Source organism: Rhinatrema bivittatum, chromosome 4 (genome assembly GCF_901001135.1).
Source record: "Rhinatrema bivittatum chromosome 4, aRhiBiv1.1, whole genome shotgun sequence".
In the NCBI taxonomy this organism is placed as follows: domain Eukaryota; kingdom Metazoa; phylum Chordata; class Amphibia; order Gymnophiona; family Rhinatrematidae; genus Rhinatrema; species Rhinatrema bivittatum.
In genome coordinates, this window is record NC_042618.1 from 292,989,206 (window position 1) to 293,007,087 (window position 17,882).

The following is a 17,882-nucleotide window of genomic DNA, read 5'->3' on the forward strand; positions in this document are numbered from 1 at the left end:
TATCTGCTTACGAAACTTCAATATGTCTGTTTCTCCCTTATTTTCTGTGTTAAATCATTCCACAAAGTTGGCAACATAGAGGAAAAAGCCTTAGTTTGAAGCCGCATATGACAAAAAGGTTTAGACACTGGAATCTGTAACAACCGACTTTTGATAAGGCATAAATTCTAGCCAGATTCTGCCGATTTCAACCAACCCTGCAATTGACTGGAACCTAAATCATGTAAGGATTTAAATGCCAATTTTACCTAGACAATTTAGAGGCATTCTTGAGAGCAGGGTTTGATCAGGGGAGGAAACAACATTGGTAGTTTTGTATATATACTTTGTTTTTGTTGGGAAACTTACTCATAGAAAAAGCAGACACGCATTTCTTCAGGCATGATTTCAATGGGAACTAAACAAAGCAAATGATCTGTTTAGTTGTGCTTTGATTACAGCGGAAACCCCACAGGTAAAAACTCCCTGTAGAGTTTGAACCAACACAGTCAGTTTCAATTATTTCCCACAAATTACTTTAAGGCATGGACTTATTGAAACCTTTTTATTATGATAAGAGAAGCTCATCCACAATTTGCATTTCTAATAAATAAGCACCTATATATGTGTCAGAATTTTCATGCACATACAAAATTTAAATGCAGGGAGGATAATTGTATAATGCCCTGCATAGTGGTAAAGTCTGCAGGCATAATGTTCTGTTGTGGCTGAGGACCCAGCCAGGCTGCAGAACCCCCATGGGAGCAGTCCGGGGCTACAGGGCAAGATAGAACTGAACTAGGGAATCTTTAGCCTATACCAGCTATCTCCCCCACAGGTAAAGCCCTTGGGTTCTGGCAGCCAGCAGGATTTAGACTCGGGTTGATGTTGAGGGTAGTGCTGGACTGGAACCCGGACTGGACTAGAACTGGCACTGGTGAAGCTGAGTAGGACTGGAGGTGCAGGCTGCAGGACTGAAAGCTGAGACTAAGCAGGGCTGGAGACTGATGCTGGGCAGGACTGGAAATGCATACTGCTGGACTGGGAGCTGAGGCCAGGCAAGGCTGGAAACTGCCATAAGACTGAGGGTATGACAATGGCTAGGTACAGGAACAGGACAGGACCAGACAGGACAAGACACAGACTAGACCAGACAGATAACAGTGGAGGCCTAGAGGCCAACCACAAAAGACCTGAAGGTCACTTAGCAAAAGGCCTGAGAAGCTAAGCTGAAAGCCAAAAAGGCCACAGAACAGAGCTAGAGCAGAAAGCTTGGAAAAGCCACAGTGCAAAACTAGAGCAGAAGGCTTAGGAAAGCCACAAAGCAAAATGAGAGCAGAAGGCTTGGGAAAGCCATAAAGCATTCAAAGATGTGGGGCCAAGCAGGGAGCCAAGGAGACTCAATGACAAGGCCCTGAGCATAACTTGAGGCAGGGATAAATAGGCTGGACCCTGCTGAGTCATGAGGTCAGAGAAACTATAACTGGAGAGAGGATAGGAGCAGCTCCCCGAGGACCTCTGGTGGTTGGGAGGCTGCATAAAAGGCAGAATCACAACATGTACATTTTACCAAAGATTTTCAAAACAAATTTAAGTTTACACATTTGCTTTTAAATTTTGTAGGTAAGTAGCCAGGTACCTGCATAGATTCACTTGTATAAATTTACATCTCCTCTTTGGATTTACGAGCGTAGGGCTTTTAAAATCTGCCCCATAACTCCTTTGAAAATTTACCCATTTGATAGTCCCCCAGCACATTATCATGTACATACTAAAATTATCATGTGTCTGAAAGTAAATGTGGGCACATCATGTGCAAATGAGGCTTTACCGAGCTTACAGTAACTAGCATGGTATGCTCACCTCCACCCACAATTTACTGTTGGCCTCATAAAAACAAAATATAAAATTTGCTTCAGTTCAGGTGTCAACGCTTCAGTAGGCCCGCTACCCAAAAATCCTTCATTCCTCCAATGCTAACCATTTGGGATGTGCATTCATTTAAAATGAATGGCACATCAAAACTGAAAAAGGCCAAATGAAGCAAAAATAGCCTTGCCTGGAAATCCTCAAACATTTGTGGATATTTTTGGTTAATTAAAAACAAAAGTGGCCTCCCAGGTCCTCACCATAACTTTGCAGGAGTCTTGGGTCCTCCCCAAAATTCTTTGATGCCCCATTCCCTGCCAATGTGCCGGAGCCCGGACCTATCCTACTGGACAGAACCAGCTCAGCCAGGGCCTCACAGATCCTTCCGACCACCTCCCCACCCCTCCAACCACCTCTCCAGGAATCAGCTGGGGGTGGGAACCTCCACAGCCCCCTCTTACTACTTCCAGGGGGTCTTGCCAGTAGAAAGGAGCAGGAATGGTGCCCATTTGCTCTTGCCCTGCCATGACTATTTAAAAATTATGGCTTACCCTGAAACTGGTGGTAGTGATATCAAATTGGCACTAGTCTCAAGGCTGGCTGGTGTCATGTTCTTGTATGACTCTATGATGGTAATCGGTATCGGCAAGCGAGTGGATTTATGCTGGAATTTTTAATCATGCACATGCTTTCTCGCATATGTTGTAAAATACACCAACCACATGTAAGTATGCTCCTAATTTTAAGAGTTAACTTGAGCACAGTTAGTGTGTGCATGTCTTCCATAGGACTTTGTTGATTTTTCGCACATATGTCAGAAGATTTTAAAACATGCTTGCCCAAGGCACATTCCCAGTTTACCAATTAGTCCACCAGTTTGTCCACTTAATATTGTGGTCTTTCAGACCCCCTTTTCCACCCCCTTATTTCTAATGCATGAATGGGTACATACGTGCATATTTTGCGGGTTTTTTAAATCCGTGTTCTTTTCGAACAGTGCACATATGTCCATATGTAGCCTTTTTTATGCGAGCAATGCTTTTAAAATCGACTTATATGTTTTAAAATAATGCGGTAAGGCAGAAGAAAGTGAGAATCACTCTTGCTTTTTTCTTCTGGCAAGAGATAAGTGGGGGCCTGGGAGGTCCCTTGCCCTCACTGGTGGGCTTGGCTTATCCCAGCCAGGTAGGCCTGAGCCCCAGTGCACTGGAGAGTGGTAAAAGAATCAGAGGGGCCTGGGGAGGCACCCAGAAGCCCCAGTTGGGCCCCCAGAAGCAGCAGTGGGGGCCTGAAGAGGCCACATTTTCAGGGGTTGTTTTTGTTTGCTTTTTGAATGTATATTTCAGTTCAGCTAACAAACCAAATGGAATAAAACATTAAAATGAACTGAAAAAATTAACTCTCCCCTCCCCCCAAAACAACAAACATGAATCTAAATAAACATTTTGGTTAACAGGTCTGATAAGAGGGGGACATTTTCCTCCTTTCCATAAAGATTGTGCTTATCTTTTCCTAAGCACCTTAGATAAAGTCCCAACCTCTTCTTCCCCGTAGAATGACTGCAGAAGACCCACACCCATATGTCTACCTCCTACCATCTCCTGATCAATTTGCTTCTTGCCCCAGAATGAATAACACAGTTATCTCCCTCACAAGAATGGCACAGCTCCTTCTGGAGGGGCTGCATAAGATTCCATACTCTACCCTCTAGAATGGACAACTTTTATTATAGAATGGTCTCCTTTCTTTTCTGTTAGAAGACTGGTAGAGTCTCTAAATTTGATGTTGCCTCATGATACTTATTTATGTATTTGTAACCCACCCTCCATCAGGGTCAGCTTCGGCACATGCAGGGAGGGGAAAAAACCTTACTGCAGCTCCAGAATACTAGGAAAAAATACAAACCCACTAGGGTACAAACCAATGGGGACCAGCAGAACTGGGAGGCCTAAGGGGAGACTTGCACTCAACCAGAAAACTAGAGATCAACAATAAAAATGTTTTTCCAAAACAGATAAGAGACTTTATTAAAAGTCCAAAAACTAATCATAGCCCATAAAAATGGTAGAAGAAAATTAGCATACAGTCCAAGTGCATAAAAATACTGAGTGGTTACAGGTTCTTCCACTCTTGGACACCAGCAACTTTTGCTATTGTACTCACAGTTCTCTCCATATCAGATTTTACTGCTTTTCAGGGCTTTGATCCAGCTCTGGCAACAGGGGTCGATTGCTTTACAAAACTCAGGAAAGAGTGCTGGAAATCCCTGTTTCGATTGACAAATCTTTAACTCAAATTGTGGTCTTTCAAAGAAGATGGTGAAGTCCCCAAACTGTAGAGGAATTCTCTTCTTTCCAGTCTTCCTCTGCTTTCTCAAGGGGGTCATTTTCTAAGCCTATTGCACGCGAAAAGTCACTTTTCACATGCGATAGCTTGCCAGGGGCAGAGTCGGGGCAGTGAAGGGAGGAGTCAGGGCAGCGAGGAGGGGGATGCAGAGATATCTTCGCTGGCAGTGATAAGGTAAGGACTGTTATTGTCGCCAGTAGCGTACCTAATAGCACCACCTTTCACGGTGGTGCTATTGGGTGCGAAAGCTGGCAGTGATTACACCGAGGTAGTGTGATCACTGCCGGCTTTTGCAGGCCCGCTCCACCCCCCCCCCCCCCATTCCCCATTACCGCTGGATTCACCATTCTCTGCAGGAATGGAAAATCCAGGCCTAAGGGGCTCATTTTCGAACCATTTACCCCATAGACATTGAATGGGAGCAAAGCCTTAGTAAATCAGGCCCTAAGGTAGATATTTATAACTTATCGTCAGCTCAGTGTGCTGCAGCAGTCAAAAAAGCAAATAGAATGTTAGGAATTATTAGGAAGGGAATGGTTAATAGAACCGAAAATGTCATAATGCCTCTATATCGCTCCATGGTGAGACCACACCTTGAACACTGTGTACAATTCTGGTCGCTGCATCTCAAAAAAGATATAGTTGTGATGGAGAAGGTACAGAGAAGGGCAACCAAAATGATAAATGGGAGGGAACAGCTTCCCTATGAGGAAAGGCTGAAGAGGTTAGGGCTGTTCAGCTTGGAGAAGAGACGCCTGAGGGGGGATATGATAGAGGTCTTTAAGATCATGAGAGGTCTTGAACGAGTAGATGTGACTCGGTTATTTTCACTTTCGAATAATAGAAGGACTAGGGGGCATTCCATGAAGTTAGCAAGTAGCACATTTAAGACTAATCAGAGAAAATTCTTTTTCACTCAACGCACAATAAAGCTCTGGAATTTGTTGCCAGAGGATGTGGTTAGTGCAGTTAGTGTAGCTGGGTTCAAAAAAGGTTTGGATAAGTTCTTGGAGGAGAAGTCCATTAATGGCTATTAATCAATTTTACTTAGGGAATGGCCACTGCTATTTTTATTTATTTATTTATTGATTTAAGATTTTTATATACCGGCAATCATGAAAAACATATCTTGCTGGTTTACATAAAATAGGAGTGCAGTAGATACATCAAACTGGAACTGTGGTGACCGAAGGTGCAGTTACATTTAACAAGGGTAGCAGAACTGGGAGAAGGAGGAAAAGAGAGGATAGATTAGTAACAGTTAAACAATATACAAATTAAATACTATATACAAAAAAAAACAAAAACATGGTTGAGGGCTGCTTGTTTTGAGAAGGAGACAGTGAAGTCATTAGATTGTGTCCGGGAAAGCTTGCTTGAACATCCAAGTCTTAAGTCTTTTTCTAAAGGTTAGGAGGCAGGGCTCCTGTCTGAGGTCTGTAGGAATGGAGTTCCATAGGGGAGGACCAGCTGTGGAGGTGGCACGATCTCTTAGGGTAACATGTCTGGTAGTTTTCGCGGGGGGTACTTGGAGGGAACCTCTATAAGCATCTCTGGTGGGTCTTGACGAGTTGTAAATTTGGAGAGGGATTTGCAGATCAAGAGTGGTGAGTTGATGTATGGTTTTGTATATGACAGATATGGCTTTGTACATGATTCGGAAGTGTACTGGTAACCAATGAAGCTCTTTCAGGATGGGAGATATGTGGTCTCTTTTCCTGGCTCCTGTCAGCAGACGGGCTGCTGAATTTTGAACCATCTGAAGCGGTTTGGAGTAGGATGAAGGGAGACCTAGTAATACTGAATTGCAATAGTCTAATTTCGAAAAAATGACCACTTGGATGATCGTTCTGAAATCTTGAGCGTGGAAAAGAGGTCTTATCCTTTTCAGTACCTGGAGTTTGTAGAAGCAGTCTTTGGTTGTTTTGTTAATGTACGCCTTGAAGTTCAACCGATTGTCTATTATCACTCCTAAGTCTCTCTCTTGTGTGGTAGGTAGGTTGGTTGGAAGAGTATTGTTAGAAATGCTGTTCTCGGGAGAGATGAGTAGGATTTCTGTCTTGGAGGAATTTAAAACGAGGTTTAGGCTGTTGAGTAGGTGTTTGATTTTTTGATGGCATGTTTCCCAGTAGTCAAGAGTTTTAGAGTATGTGTCTTTGATGGGGATGATGATTTGAATATCATCTGGGTAGAGAAAATACTTTAGATTGAGGTTGGTGAGAAGTTGGCAAAGTGGAAGAAGGTAAATATTGAATAAAGTCAGGGATAATGATGAACCTTGTGGGACTCCTATGGTAGAGTCAAATCTTGATGATTCCTTGTTTTGGAGTTTAACCTTGTAACCTCTGTTGTTGAGAAAGGTTATGAACCATGATAGGACGGTGCCACTGATTCCTATGGATGACAGCTGGTTTAAGAGGATGGCGTGGTTGACCGTGTTGAATGCTGCGGACAGGTCTAACAAGATCAGTAGGAATGAATTACCTTTGTCGAGACCCATTATGATATAGTCTGTCAAAGAGGTAAGGAGGGATTCTGTACCTCGATTTTTTCGGAATCCGTGTTGTGGAGCGAATAGGAGTTTGTTGTCTTCAATGAAGTCTGAAAGTTGAGAGTTCACTAGTTTTTCCATGATCTTAGCGATGAAAGGGAGGTTAGCTATGGAACGGAAGTTGTCGGGGTCTTTCGGGTCAAGGTTAGGTTTCTTTAGGAGAGGTGTGATTGAGGCCAATTTGAGATCGTCTGGGAAGGTACCTTGGGCTAGAGAGCAGGTGATGATGTCTGCCAATGGTTTGGCGATGGTGTCTGGGATAGATAGGAGTTTGGTGGGGATGTGGTCCGCAGGATGAGAAGTAGGTTTCATTCTTCTTAGGATGGCTTGTATCTCAGTAGAGGAGACGGGATCAAAGGTGTTAAAGCTAAGGTTTTTGTAGGAAGGGTGCATCAGTAGCATGGGATCTTCTTAGTGTTTGGGTAATTGCCAGGTTCTTGTGTCCTGGTTTTGGCCTCTGTTGGAAACGGGATGCTGGGCTTCATGGACCCTTGGTCTGACCCAGCATGGCAATTTCTTATGTTCTTATGTTCTTAAAGAAAGTTAGCTGGATGAACATATTTGGCTAACTTAAGATATTCAGTGGTGTGGCTGTGCCACTGAATATACCTAGACAAGTTTGAGTTAGCTGAATTTATCCAGCTAAATTTAGACTTGCTCAATAGAAGATCTAACTTATCCTTCTGACTTATTTAGCTAATTCTTACTATCGCCATTTTTCTGACTAATCCCTAGATTCATCAAATCGCTGTAAATATAACAAAAATAGTGCCTGCAATAAAAAAGGGAGGTACCGCATAGCTATTTTACTGCAATGCGTGATAAATTTATCACACCTGGAATATTTTCACTTTGCAAGCTGAGAAGTGCCCAGACAGGCATTTATTGCTGTTTGGAGAGAGAGAGAAAGAGACTTCTTTTAAAGGCTCTATTTATACCACTATAAGAGGGGTGTGGTTTTGGTGGTGTGCTAGGTTTTGGGGGCCAGTTTTACATGCATAGTCAGAGGTACGAATAGCCCAGTAGACATCAGTGAAGATTGTATGTGATTTGGAGTGTTCAAAGGTAAACAAAGATGAGATTTGTACATTGTAATCTCGATCTAGCTTGATAGCATTAGCTGCTATTTGTACTTTGTAATCTCGACCTGGTTAGATTGAGATTACAATGTGCAAATCTAATCGTTGTGTACATTTCATCACTTATTTTACTCTATACACCATTTAGCTGTCTTACATATTTATTTACTAAAAGTATTTCCATTTAAATCACAAATCTCCTATATTTTTATGAAGGGGTGAATAAACGTGGACAAAGGTGAATCGGTACATGTGGTGTGTTTGGATTTTCAGAAGCTGTTGAACAACGTCCCTCATGAGAGGCTTCTAAGAAAACTAAAAAATCATGGGATAGGAGGCGATATGCTTTTGTGGGCTGCAAACTAGTTAAAAGACAGGAAATAGAAATTAAGATTAAATGTTCTGTTTTCACAGTGCAAAAAGGTAAACAGTGGAGTGCCTCAGGGATCTGTACTAGGACCAGTGCTTTATAATTGTTATGAATTGGAATGTGGACCTCTGTTCCGAGGTAGAGTCAGCGCTACCGAGAAGGAAGTCAACCCTCTTCGGTCTCTACCATCGGATGGTAAAGCCTGTTGAAGATGTTGAGATGAAGGCTTCACCCTGGAAGCTCGTGATCCCCCCAGGAGGAGCCCGTAGGGACACCGGTGCTGGGACTTAGGAGACTCCCTGAAGAGTGAAAATGGTCTGGATGCAGGCACCTCCTGCAGGTCGTGGGTTCCAGATGGCTGGCGCCTCCAGCAGGTCGTGATCAGTCCAGGAGTACACGTCGGAAGCTAGTCCCAATCCAGTCCAAGGGTCGAAGTCCAGAGACAGATCGAGAGCCGGTCCAGGAGCAGACGGGAGAATGATCCGAAGCCAATCCAGGAGCAAAGAAGAAGGGTCCGGAGCCAGTCCAAGTCAATACCAGAAGATTACCACCGCCGGTCCGAGGGTCAAGAGCCAAAGAGTCGATCCAACGAGGAGAAGAAACAGAAGCGGGACGAAGAGCAGATCCAGGAGCACGGAACACGGGAACTGAGTACAGGACCTCAATACCAAGGCAAGGTCTGAGTGTTAGACCTTGCCTTAAATACAGGAATCAGGAGGCGGAGTTCCAGGAGGGGCCATGACTATTTCCTGTCATGGCCCTTTAAATATCTTTTTCAGCCATGCATGCGGCTCTTAGTGAAGGCAGAAAGGGAGGAGCCAGCCCGGCCGAGAGGAACCATGTGGCCAGGCTTGGCAGCATCAGCAGCCCCAAGGAAGGCAGCAGGAAGGTTGCCTGCCACAGCAGGAGTTTCGGTAAAGCCCGACGCTAGGGTGAGTATCATTGCCGCGACCGTCAGCCCGGCCCGGGTCGCAACCCGCCACGGCCGGCGGCCATGACGCCCGGCCCTGGGCCGCCACGGCGAGGAGCTGATGGGAGGGAGGGAAGCGGGATGGGAGGGAGGGAAACAGATAAAGTGGGCCATTTTGGAGAATCGATCCACAACCACCCATATTACCGTATTGTCCTCAGATGGCGGCAGATCCACAATAAAATCCGTGGAAATATGTGTCCAGGGTTTCTGGGGAATAGGTAGCGGCTATAAAAGTCCCCATGTCTTTCTGGTAGGACTCTTGTGCTGTGCACAAGTTGGGCAAGAATCCACATATGCACGAATATCATGTCAGGCCACCAATAATATTGTTGCAAGAGTGTTTGAGTCCGAACTCTGCCCGGATGTTCAGCCACCTGAGAATCGTGTCCCCATTGTAATACTTTAGTATGAAGTCTCTTAGGTACTACAGTCTTGCCTGGTGGGACTGGTGGCCCCGTCCCAACTGCATAGGTTCCTCCATATTTCCTTCAGAATTAGATGCATTTTGGGAGGCAGGAATCGAGCAAGAAGGAGTGACACCCGCCACGTGCCTTCTCGTGCTTGACCCCTCCCATGCTCTTTCCTGTAGTCGTTGATCGATTCGGGTTACCAAGTCCACGATGGAGTCCAAGGATTGAGGTAACTCTCGGGCTGCCATTTCATCTTTTAATCTGGGTGACAGACCCTCTAAGAATATGGACTGGAGACAGTTCTCCTCCCAATGGAGTTCGGATGCCAACGTCCTGAATTCAATGGTATAATCCTCCAGTGGTTGCCCTCCTTGCCGGAGTTGTAAAAACTTGGACCCAGCAACCACTTGTTTCCCTGGATCGTCAAACACTGCTTGAAACAATTCCAAGAACTTAGGAAGATTTTGTAAGACTGGATCCGATCATCGTAGAAAGGGGAAGCCCAGGCCAGGGCCTTACCCTCCAACAGTGACAGGATATATGTCGTTTTGGTAAGATCATCTGGAAAGAGGGAGGCTTGAAGATGAAAGTGAATACCGCACTGGTCGAGAAATCCTTGACACAAGCGAGGGTCTCCGGCGTAGCATTGAGGAGTCGGTAATGGAATCACGGACCGGGTATTACTCTGCCCCACCGATGGCAATGGTGGCGGGACAGTCTGAACTGAAGCTATAGAATCCAGACGGGCGTTAAGTCATTCCAAGGAAGCCGCCATGGATTCTAGTATGCGTTGCTGCTCCATGACCTTCTGAGCTAATCCAGGAATGGCCTGGTGAGCTGAGGCCTCTGCTGGGTCCATGGCCTTGGTATTCTGTTATGAATCGGAAAGTGGATCCCTGTTCCGAGGTAGAGTCAGTACTACCGAGAAGGAAGTCAACCCTCTTCGGTCTCTATCGTCGGATGGCAAGGCCTGTTGAAAATGTTGAGATGAAGGCTTCACCCTGGAAGCTCATGATCCCCCCAGGAGGAGCCCGTAGGGACAAGGCCGCTGGGACTTAGGAGACTCCCTGAAGAGTGAAGATGGTCTGGATGCAGGCGCCTCCTGCAGGTCGTGGGTTCCAGACGGCTGGCGCCTCCAGCAGGTCGTGATCAGTCCGGCAGTACACGTCAGAAGCTAGTCCCAATCCAGTCCAAGGGTCAAAGTCCAGAGGAGGTGGAATTCCAGGAGGGGCCATGACTATTTCCTGTCATGGCCTTTTAAATTTCTTCTTCAGCCGCACGCACGGCTCTTAGTGAAGGCAGGGAGGGAGGAACCGGCACGGCCGAGAGGAACCATGTGGCCGGGCTTGGCAGCGTCAGCAGCCTCGAGGAAGGCAGCAGGAAGGTTGCCTGCCACAGCAGGAGTTTCGGTAAGGCCCGATGCTAGGGTGAGTGTCATTGCCGCGACTGTCGGCCCGGCTCGGGTCGCAACCCGCCACGGCCGGCGGCCATGACGCCCGGCCCTGGGCCGCCACGGCGAGGAGCTGATGGGAGGGAGGGAAGCAGATAAAGTGGGCCATTTTGGAGAATCGATCCACAACCACCCATATTACCGTATTGTCCTCAGATGGCGGCAGATCCACAATAAAATCCGTGGAAATATGTGTCCAGGGTTTCTGGGGAATAGGTAGCGGCTATAAAAGTCCCCATGTCTTTCTGGTAGGACTCTTGTGCTGTGCACAAGTTGGGCAAGAATCTACATATGCACGAATATCATGTCAGGCCACCAATAATATTGTTGCAAGAGTGTTTGAGTCCGAACTCTGCCCGGTCCGAGGGTCAAGAGCCAAAGAGTCGATCCAACGAGGAGAAGAAACAGAAGCGGGACGAAGACAGATCCAGGAGCACGGAACACCGGAACTGAGTACAGGACCTCAATACCAAGGTCTGAGTGTTAGACCTTGCCTTAAATACAGGAATCAGGAGGCGGAGTTCCAGGAGGGGCCATGACTATTTCCTGTCATGGCCCTTTAAATATCTTTTTCAGCCATGCATGCGGCTCTTAGTGAAGGCAGAAAGGGAGGAGCCAGCCCGGCCGAGAGGAACCATGTGGCCAGGCTTGGCAGCATCAGCAGCCCCAAGGAAGGCAGCAGGAAGGTTGCCTGCCACAGCAGGAGTTTCGGTAAAGCCCGACGCTAGGGTGAGTATCATTGCCGCGACCGTCAGCCCGGCCCGGGTCGCAACCCGCCACGGCCGGCGGCCATGACGCCCGGCCCTGGGCCGCCATGGCGAGGAGCTGATGGGAGGGAGGGAAGCGGGATGGGAGGGAGGGAAGCAGATAAAGTGGGCCATTTTGGAGAATCGATCCACAACCACCCATATTACCGTATTGTCCTCAGATGGCGGCAGATCCACAATAAAATCCGTGGAAATATGTGTCCAGGGTTTCTGGGGAATAGGTAGCGGCTATAAAAGTCCCCATGTCTTTCTGGTAGGACTCTTGTGCTGTGCACAAGTTGGGCAAGAATCCACATATGCACGAATATCATGTCAGGCCACCAATAATATTGTTGCAAGAGTGTTTGAGTCCAAACTCTGCCCGGATGTTCAGCCACCTGAGAATCGTGTCCCCATTGTAATACTTTAGTATGAAGTCTCTTAGGTACTACAGTCTTGCCTGGTGGGACTGGTGGCCCCGTCCCAACTGCATAGGTTCCTCCATATTTCCTTCAGAATTAGATGCATTTTGGGAGGCAGGAATCGAGCAAGAAGGAGTGACACCCGCCACGTGCCTTCTCGTGCTTGACCCCTCCCATGCTCTTTCCTGTAGTCGTTGATCGATTCGGGTTACCAAGTCCACGATGGAGTCCAAGGATTGAGGTAACTCTCGGGCTGCCATTTCATCTTTTAATCTGGGTGACAGACCCTCTAAGAATATGGACTGGAGACAGTTCTCCTCCCAATGGAGTTCGGATGCCAACGTCCTGAATTCAATGGTATAATCCTCCAGTGGTTGCCCTCCTTGCCGGAGTTGTAAAAACTTGGACCCAGCAACCACTTGTTTCCCTGGATCGTCAAACACTGCTTGAAACAATTCCAAGAACTTAGGAAGATTTTGTAAGACTGGATCCGATCATCGTAGAAAGGGGAAGCCCAGGCCAGGGCCTTACCCTCCAACAGTGACAGGATATATGTCGTTTTGGTAAGATCATCTGGAAAGAGGGAGGCTTGAAGATGAAAGTGAATACCGCACTGGTCGAGAAATCCTTGACACAAGCGAGGGTCTCCGGCGTAGCATTGAGGAGTCGGTAATGGAATCACGGACCGGGTATTACTCTGCCCCACCGATGGCAATGGTGGCGGGACAGTCTGAGCTGAAGCTATAGAATCCAGACGGGCGTTAAGTCATTCCAAGGAAGCCGCCATGGATTCTAGTATGCGTTGCTGCTCCATGACCTTCTGAGCTAATCCAGGAATGGCCTGGTGAGCTGAGGCCTCTGCTGGGTCCATGGCCTTGGTATTCTGTTATGAATCGGAAAGTGGATCCCTGTTCCAAGGTAGAGTCAGTACTACCGAGAAGGAAGTCAACCCTCTTCGGTCTCTATCGTCGGATGGCAAGGCCTGTTGAAAATGTTGAGATGAAGGCTTCACCCTGGAAGCTCATGATCCCCCCAGAAGGAGCCCGTAGGGACAAGGCCGCTGGGACTTAGGAGACTCCCTGAAGAGTGAAGATGGTCTGGATGCAGGCGCCTCCTGCAGGTCGTGGGTTCCAGATGGCTGGCGCCTCCAGCAGGTCGTGATCAGTCCGGCAGTACACGTCAGAAGCTAGTCCCAATCCAGTCCAAGGGTCAAAGTCCAGAGGAGGTGGAGTTCCAGGAGGGGCCATGACTATTTCCTGTCATGGCCTTTTAAATTTCTTCTTCAGCCGCACGCACGGCTCTTAGTGAAGGCAGGGAGGGAGGAACCAGCCCGGCCGAGAGGAACCATGTGGCCGGGCTTGGCAGCGTCAGCAGCCTCGAGGAAGGCAGCAGGAAGGTTGCCTGCCACAGCAGGAGTTTCGGTAAGGCCCGATGCTAGGGTGAGTGTCATTGCCGCGACTGTCGGCCCGGCTCGGGTCGCAACCCGCCACGGCCGGCGGCCATGACGCCCGGCCCTGGGCCGCCACGGCGAGGAGCTGATGGGAGGGAGGGAAGCGGGATGGGAGGGAGGGAAGCAGATAAAGTGGGCCATTTTGGAGAATCGATCCACAACCACCCATATTACCGTATTGTCCTCAGATGGCGGCAGATCCACAATAAAATCCGTGGAAATATGTGTCCAGGATTTCTGGGGAATAGGTAGCGGCTATAAAAGTCCCCATGTCTTTCTGGTAGGACTCTTGTGCTGTGCACAAGTTGGGCAAGAATCTACATATGCACGAATATCATGTCAGGCCACCAATAATATTGTTGCAAGAGTGTTTGAGTCCGAACTCTGCCCGGTCCGAGGGTCAAGAGCCAAAGAGTCGATCCAACGAGGAGAAGAAACAGAAGCGGGACGAAGACAGATCCAGGAGCACGGAACACCGGAACTGAGTACAGGACCTCAATACCAAGGTCTGAGTGTTAGACCTTGCCTTAAATACAGGAATCAGGAGGCGGAGTTCCAGGAGGGGCCATGACTATTTCCTGTCATGGCCCTTTAAATATCTTTTTCAGCCATGCATGCGGCTCTTAGTGAAGGCAGAAAGGGAGGAGCCAGCCCGGCCGAGAGGAACCATGTGGCCAGGCTTGGCAGCATCAGCAGCCCCAAGGAAGGCAGCAGGAAGGTTGCCTGCCACAGCAGGAGTTTCGGTAAAGCCCGACGCTAGGGTGAGTATCATTGCTGCGACCGTCAGCCCGGCCCGGGTCGCAACCCGCCACGGCCGGCGGCCATGACGCCCGGCCCTGGGCCGCCACGGCGAGGAGCTGATGGGAGGGAGGGAAGCGGGATGGGAGGGAGGGAAGCAGATAAAGTGGGCCATTTTGGAGAATCGATCCACAACCACCCATATTACCGTATTGTCCTCAGATGGCGGCAGATCCACAATAAAATCCGTGGAAATATGTGTCCAGGGTTTCTGGGGAATAGGTAGCGGCTATAAAAGTCCCCATGTCTTTCTGGTAGGACTCTTGTGCTGTGCACAAGTTGGGCAAGAATCCACATATGCACGAATATCATGTCAGGCCACCAATAATATTGTTGCAAGAGTGTTTGAGTCCAAACTCTGCCCGGATGTTCAGCCACCTGAGAATCGTGTCCCCATTGTAATACTTTAGTATGAAGTCTCTTAGGTACTACAGTCTTGCCTGGTGGGACTGTGAATGTTGTGGAGAGGATAATGTGAGCTGGGTGAATAATATTTTGAAGTGACTCCTCAATGTCCACATCGGAGAAGGATCGAGACAGTGCATCAGCCTTGATGTTCTTATTAGCGAGTCGATATCGAAGCTTGAAATCGAAACGTGAGAAGAAAAGTGCCCAGTGAGCCTGACATGGGTTCAAGCGTTGAGCTTGTTGGAGATACACCAAGTTTTTGTGGTCTGTGAAGACAGTAATATGGTGTTGTGCTCCCTCCAGCCACTGTCGCCACTCTTCGAATGTGAGCTTGATAGCAAAAAGTTCTTTGTCGCCAATAGAATAATTGTGCTCCGCTGGAGAAAATTTTCTAGAAAAATAGGAGCACGGATGAAATTTTCCTGATGCATTGTTTTGGCTCAGGACAGCTCCTACTCCTTCAGCGGAGGCATCGACCTCCACTGTAAACGGATATCTGGGATCCAGATGTCGAAGGCAAGATTGTTGAAGAAAGGATTCTTTGAGAGCCTGAAAGGCTTCAACAGCCTCTAAGGGCCAGGCCTTGATGTTTGCCCCCTTACGAGTGAGTGCCGTAAGAGGCGCAGCCTGCTTGGAAAAGTTCTGTATAAAACTATGATAGTAGTTTGCAAATCCAAGGAATCGCTGGAATACCCGTAGACCACTAGGCTGAGGCCATTCTTGGATGCATCTTAATTTAGTGGGGTCCATTTGAAAACCTTGCTTAGAAATGATATATCCCCAAAAAGGTAAAGCTTCTCTTTCAAAAATACATTTTTCCAGTTTAGCATAGAGTTGGTTTTCTCTCAGACGTTGTAGCACTTGAATAACATGTTGCTGATGCGTCTGTAAATCGCAGGAAAAAATCAAAATGTCATCTAGGTAGACTGCCACGCAGACATAGAGCAGATCTCTAAATATTTCATTAATAAAGTGCTGAAAAACGGCAGGAGCATTGGTCAATCCAAATGGCATAACAAGATATTCATAGTGTCCATCTCTGGTGTTAAAAGCCGTCTTCCACTCATCTCCCTCATGAATCCTGACTAAATTATATGCTCCTCGGAGATCCAACTTCAAAAACACCTTGGCCCCCTGTAGGCAGTCGAAGAGTTCAGCTAAAGTGGTAATGGGTACCGGTCCTTTATGGTAATGGCATTTAGCCCAGGTAATCTATACACGAACGCAAGGTCCCATTTTTTTTCCCCAACAAAGAAATAGCCAGCCCCAGCTGGAAATTTGGAGTGCCTAATGAATCCTTTCTGTAAGTTGTCTTGAATATATTTTGATATAGCATGGGTCTCCAAGGCAGACAACAGATAGACCCTACCCCGTGGCGGGGTGACGCCAGGAATCAAATTGATGCTACAATCGAATTCTCGATGTGGAGGCAAACTGTCCACAGCCTTTTTGGAAAAGAATTTCCAAAAACTGCTTGTATGTGGCGGCAGACCCTCAAGCCGGGAAGTACAGATGAAGCTACCGGAGGAACTTGATCTGTGAATGCAGGTCTCCTGGCATGTTGATCCCCAGTGGATTAGTTTTTAAGATGTCCAGTTGAAATGTGGGTTGTGTTGTTGTAACCATGGAATGCCAAGAACTATAGGATGGATGGCTCTCTGGATGATATAGAAGGAGATGCTTTCAGTGTGGTTCGGTGAAATGTGACACTCCATCGGAACTGTATGATGAGTTATCCTCCCCGGCAGGGGATCTCCATGAATGGAGGATATAATTAACTGCTTTGGACACAAGCAAGTAGGAATGTGTAGTTGCTCTACCACATCCTGTAGAATAAAATTTCCACCAGATCCAGAATCTACTAAAGCCAGAGTGGATAACTGATGATCTTTGAAACCCAGGGTGACATGCAGAGCTAGTGGGGTGCCGGAGAGGTGATGCCTAGGGTTACTCCCCAGATGGAGCCTAGGCGTTGGAGTTTCCTGGACGTGTTGGACAACGGGCAATGAGATGACCCGCTCCTCCACAATAGAAACAGAGGCCTGCCTTGCAGCGTCTTTGACGTTCTTCTGGAGAAAGGGGGCCCCGTCCCAACTGCATAGGTTCCTCCATATTTCCTTCAGAATTAGATGCATTTTGGGAGGCAGGAATCGAGCAAGAAGGAGTGACACCCGCCACGTGCCTTCTCGTGCTTGACCCCTCCCATGCTCTTTCCTGTAGTCGTTGATCGATTCGGGTTACCAAGTCCACGATGGAGTCCAAGGATTGAGGTAACTCTCGGGCTGCCATTTCATCTTTTAATCTGGGTGACAGACCCTCTAAGAATATGGACTGGAGACAGTTCTCCTCCCAATGGAGTTCGGATGCCAACGTCCTGAATTCAATGGTATAATCCTCCAGTGGTTGCCCTCCTTGCCGGAGTTGTAAAAACTTGGACCCAGCAACCACTTGTTTCCCTGGATCGTCAAACACTGCTTGAAACAATTCCAAGAACTTAGGAAGATTTTGTAAGACTGGATCCGATCATCGTAGAAAGGGGAATCCCAGGCCAGGGCCTTACCCTCCAACAGTGACAGGATATATGTCGTTTTGGTAAGATCATCTGGAAAGAGGGAGGCTTGAAGATGAAAGTGAATACCGCACTGGTCGAGAAATCCTTGACACAAGCGAGGGTCTCCGGCGTAGCATTGAGGAGTCGGTAATGGAATCACAGACCGGGTATTACTCTGCCCCACCGATGGCAATGGTGGCGGGACAGTCTGAGCTGAAGCTATAGAATCCAGACGGGCGTTAAGTCGTTCCAAGGAAGCCGTCATGGATTCTAGTATGCGTTGCTGCTCCATGACCTTCTGGGCTAATCCAGGAATGGCCTGGTGAGCTGAGGCCTCTGCTGGGTCCATGGCCTTGGTATTCTGTTATGAATCGGAAAGTGGATCCCTGTTCCGAGGTAGAGTCAGTACTACCGAGAAGGAAGTCAACCCTCTTCGGTCTCTATCGTCAGATGGCAAGGCCTGTTGAAGATGTTGAGATG

General features: G+C 47.6%; 1 protein-coding gene across 1 annotated transcript in view; it reads left to right on the forward strand.

Moving 5' to 3' along the window:
- Positions 1 to 17,882, forward strand: part of RYR3 (ryanodine receptor 3) — a 1,291,138-nt gene that overhangs the window by 586,360 nt on the left and 686,896 nt on the right.